Raw genomic sequence first — 5,109 nt, forward strand, 5'->3', positions numbered from 1 at the left:
AATATTCCACAGCTACTTTGGAAAAAGTAGAGTCCAATCTCAGCCAGTTACCCCAGCTCCTGAGGGCTCAGCGTCTGTCCATCTGTGCCAGTGTGTCCAGCCGAGCTTTGCTACCAGAGAATTCCAGATGGCACTTCAACCATCTCTACCTGGGCCGGAAGGGGAGCATCTGCTCTTTCCACCGATGGAAGCAGAATGCTTGGGCCCACTTGCTCAGCCAGGATACACACTCAGGATGGCTCCCCCGGCACTGCCAGTTTTGCCTCATGAAAGTCTTCCATTGAGCAGTCTGATTCTTGTCTTGCTATCAGTAGTATGGGTTGAACAGATGGCAGTGGAGGAGGCAGCAGACAGCAAAGGCTGAGGCAGGGGTGAGTAGTCATCAGGCTTAGCTGTGAAATAGGCCAAGTACATTGAGTCTGCTGCCCTGTGGTAGTGGAAGCATTTGACAGGGGTGCAGTGCAGAAGATAGAAAGGTCTGGAATGAAGAGAAGGCAGAGGCAGACTCTTTGAAAGGACAAAAGGGACCGAGAGGACAGGCTCTTTAGTTCCTGTTTGCCAGAAGAGGTCTAAGGATCTGTATAGACTTTGAAGACTCCACCAGGGTCTAGAGCCATCTCACTGTAGAGTGCCAGGGAGGCTAGGCTTCATGTCCATGCTGTTAGTGGATCTGCAGCATCAGTAGATCTCAGGGTTCCATGCTAGTGTGAGGACTGCTCACCATAGGGTACCACTGCTGCCTCTACTGCCTCCAGCTTTTGGGGTTGGTATCCTGCTACTATGCATTCAAATGCCATGATCTGGATGCTCCCACCCTCTGATTCTTGGGTAATCTGGTAAACAAATTCTCACATATGCCAAATGTTCCTTGTAAAATCTGCTCATCTTATTCTGTGACTGGTTAAAAATGTGTCTTTCTGCCAATGCTGGAGAAATGAGTGGTATTTTGGGCTTTGTTTTTTTCACTGGGGTGGGGGACATATGTAGGGATCAGAAGACAAGAGAAGAGGAGAGAGGAGGAGAACGAGGATGGACAGAAAGGAAGGATGCCATCAGGCCTGATGGCTCAAAAGCACGTGACCAGGAGCAGTGGAGCTCAGGGACAAGCTGATGGAGCAGGAATAATGGGGAGCAACACTGAAACAGTAAGTAACACAGGGCCTATGGATTGGTCATAAGTTAAAATAGTACAGAACCTGCCCAATCTAGGCTTACAGCACTTCAAATAAAATTCCAAGCCTTTGTGTGTTTAATAGAGCCTAAGTATAATATATATTTCATTTACAGCCGGCTTTGGCTCACTGATGCCACATAGAGTGGGCAAAGAAAGAGACCAAGGTTAGCCCCAAAGAGCATTCCCTTGCCAAGGCACAATTGCCATCTTTGTGAATAAGGGGATTTGAATTGGAAACTTAAGAGGTCATTGGAGAGTCAATTGTGTTGGATGTTATTTTGCTGAAGCAAAAATGTGAAGGAGTGATTTCCTGAAGCAAACCGATGTGAAAGGCAAAGGCAGACTCATGAAGGAACATTTGGCTGAAGCAGACACAGTCAAAAGGATTTTCTGCTACAGCAAGCATGTGAAAGGGCATGGGATGAAGGATTCTTTGATAATGACACACATGTATTGGTTCGACTTAACTGTGTAGTTGAGCTCCGTTTGTCAGGACTCCATAGGAGAAAGGTACCAAAATACTTCCAGTGGTGTGTTGCAGAGTGATGATGGGTGAGACAGACACACATCTGACACAGGACCCATGGAGGACACATGGTGCTTGGAGGGAGTATAAATAGACCTTGACAGGCAGTGACAGAGGTTGGGCTTGACTTGCTGGTACAGCTAACTGTGCAACTCTATTTGGTCTTGGATCTCTGCTGATCTTCTCTTCCCTAGGAGAGGCACACCAGAGAACCTCTCCTGGGATTCTTCCCTGGCCCCTCCTGCTGAAGGAAGTTGCAGCTGGGGCCGGCTGTCTCTGCTAGATAGTGCCACCACTATTCATTCAGGCTTGCTATCCCGACTCTACTGAAATGGACTGCTGATCTATCAGTGAAGTATTTGTGAGTGGATCAAGCTATTGCTGTCAACATATGAACTGAACTGAACTGGCAATTTCCAGACAACCCACAGAGGAGTTGCTCCAAAGAACCATTTCCAAACAGGTCCACACCCCTCATGGCCTTTGTTCCCTACTACCTCTGGTGGGTGGTTAGTTAAAAGGGATGTTAAAGTGTTTAAGAACCATCATTAACAGTATAGTTTTAAAAAAAATTAAAGTTACAGGGATCCCAGACAGGCAACTGGGGATCATGGGAGAGAAGGGCCACATCTTTACTTCATTTCTTTGGATTTTGCAAGTCACCTGACTGTACTGTGTACACCTGAACCTGGAATTTAGCATTTACTTAGCATGTTTGTCATGTGCAGTGTCTCTGTAGGAGGAAGGACACCATTTCTCCCTAAGTGTGACCCAAGTGAGTACCAGGGCCTTCATATGCCCTGCTCTCCCTGCCTGAAATGATTTTCCTTCACCTGTCTGTAAGATTTGTCACCTAAATCCCCAGATTGCATCAAAGCCAGAATATCTGAGGGAGGGCCAGGTATGGTTTTAACATGTCTTGGGTACACGTCAAACACCTGTATCGAGCCTGGGTCCCCAGTGTGGCAGAGCTGAGCAGTGTATAGCGGGTGCTTGAGACGCAGTGTGGAGCCTCTGCTCTGTGTCTTCCACAATCCCCTGCTGCCCTTCTGTTGTGCACCCAATGATCAAACAGCAGAAGGCCATGGCTACCTGCGGTTATCCTATTCTTGACTTTCAAGATTCCAGACCAAGAAGCAAATTAACCTCTTTCCCATATACATTACCTCATCTTCTGTCTTTTGTCATAGCAACCCAACACAGATTACAACCCTGCAGGGTACATGATGGATCCCTTGTGTATAAGAATTCTCCCCACCTCCACCATAGTGAAGGCTCCAAACTGTACTTCATCTTCTCTAGCTCCTCTTCTATTGGATGCCTTTTGGTGTTCTTTAGATGTCTGAAGGCTCAGGGGAGTAAGGCCATCCTCTCTCCCAGGTTTAACACTCATAGGAGGTCTTCACAAATGCTGCTTAGACTGGGCGAAGGGCTATCTCACTTCTCTCAGTTCTATAAACAAGACCCTTCTTAAAATGTGCAACACCATCTTCCCTCATAACTCAGACTTGCCTTCATGCTGCTCCTCCTGCCATGCGTATATTAAAAAAGTCTTTGTATTTGTGTAATTTGGTTGTTATTTAATTTTGAAAGTAAAGGTTGTAAGTGTTTTGATAAGTCAGAATTAAGCAGTTTGTTGTAAACGGCACTTGACTGTCAATTTCTCTCTATCAGCTGGTGACAGAATGAAGTTTGCAGAAGAGTTACTGGTTGGCTGAGCCAAACAGGATTCACAACTGGTAAGTGTTTGGGCAATTAGGTGCCAAGTTCTGACATCTACTTGTGAACTGTCTGCTGAGCCCACTGGTCTTTGTTTTTATGGTCTTACATATTCCAAGGGCTGTGGAAGCCTGTAGAATGTTCCCATTGGGGGACTTTCTCTTCTGTACAGGGTTGGGAATGGGGACAAGCGCAACGTGTGGTTAAGCAAGTGTCTACTGCCGGGTGACCCTACACTACTCTGTTTTTGGTCATGGTGTCATATCACAGCAACAGCAATCTTAACTAAGACACATGGCACACATATGTGTATGCAACAGGTGGTCAGGGACAGACAGTGAGTGCCTTCAGTTGCTCTCCACTCTCTATATATGTGTGTATGCATTTTACATACATATATATGTATATACAAACACACACACACACACACACACACACACACACATATATATATATATATATATATATATATATATATATATACACATACATCTGTGATTTTTTGACATTTTATTTAGTTTTATTTTATGTATGAGGGGTTTGTGCCTGCATGAATGTTTTATGTAGTCATGTTTGCTTTCCCTGTGGAGGTCACAGGAGAGCACTGGATCCCCTGGAACTGGAGTTACAGATGGTTGTTAGCTGCCCTGTATGTCCTGGAAATGAATCTGGGTCCTCTTTACAGCTGAGACCACCTTATATTTTTTGAAACAGGGCCTCTTATTAAGCCTGGAGCTTGTTGATTTGCCTAGATGGATTGGCCAGTGAGCCCTGGGTGGACTCTTTGGGACTGAGGTTACCAGGATGCACTTTGTGCCTGGCAGGTCTCACAGGTTCTGAGGGCTGAAACTCAAGGGTTCAAGTGTGTGCACCCAGCAAATGCTTCCCTCACTGGGCCATCATGTAGAAGTTTAGAACTTGTAATACATCTCACACCAAGGGAGGTCAACTCCCAGGAGGAACATCTACAGATCCCCAGGAATTCTTCTGTGAGATATAAGAACACTGACTTATATCCATATTCATTTATCTGCCATGCAACCATTCACACCAGCATGGGTTTATAGGTAATTTTACTATTATAGTCCAATCTGATATGTTGTTTAGTTTATTTTTCAGATTGTTTGATATTTGTCCATTAGGAAGTTTTTCCAGTTTCCTCATGCCAGTTACCACAGACATTTGTAGGTGTGTGTTCATGTGTTTTTGTGCTTGTGTGTGTGTGTGTGTGTGCCTGTGTATGTGCAGATGCCAAGGTGTGTGTGTGTGCATGTGAAGGTCAGATGACAATTTGGAGGAGTTAATTCTCTTCTTCTACCAGGTGGCCTCTGGGATTTAAACTCAGGTCTTCACCTTTAATCATGACACCTTTAATCACTGACCTACTTCAACAGCCTTCCACCTTATTTTTTGAGACAAGGTCTCTTATTGAACCTGGAGCTCACATGGGATTAGGCATGCACACCACCATTCTCATGGGTGCTGGGAATCTGAACCCAGGATTTTATGCTTGCATAATAAACAATTTTCATACTTATTCATCTCTTAGTCTGCCCCTTTTTATATGTGTGATGCTATGGAATAAACCAAGGGCTTTGCACATGCTAAAAATACTCCACCCCTGTTGTAGTGAACTAGTGACCAAATGTCAGGGGAGAAGCACCTTTCTGCTCACAGTTTGAAGGGACAC

The sequence above is a fragment of the Apodemus sylvaticus genome, chromosome 1 (genome assembly GCF_947179515.1).
Source record: "Apodemus sylvaticus chromosome 1, mApoSyl1.1, whole genome shotgun sequence".
In the NCBI taxonomy this organism is placed as follows: Eukaryota; Metazoa; Chordata; class Mammalia; order Rodentia; family Muridae; genus Apodemus; species Apodemus sylvaticus.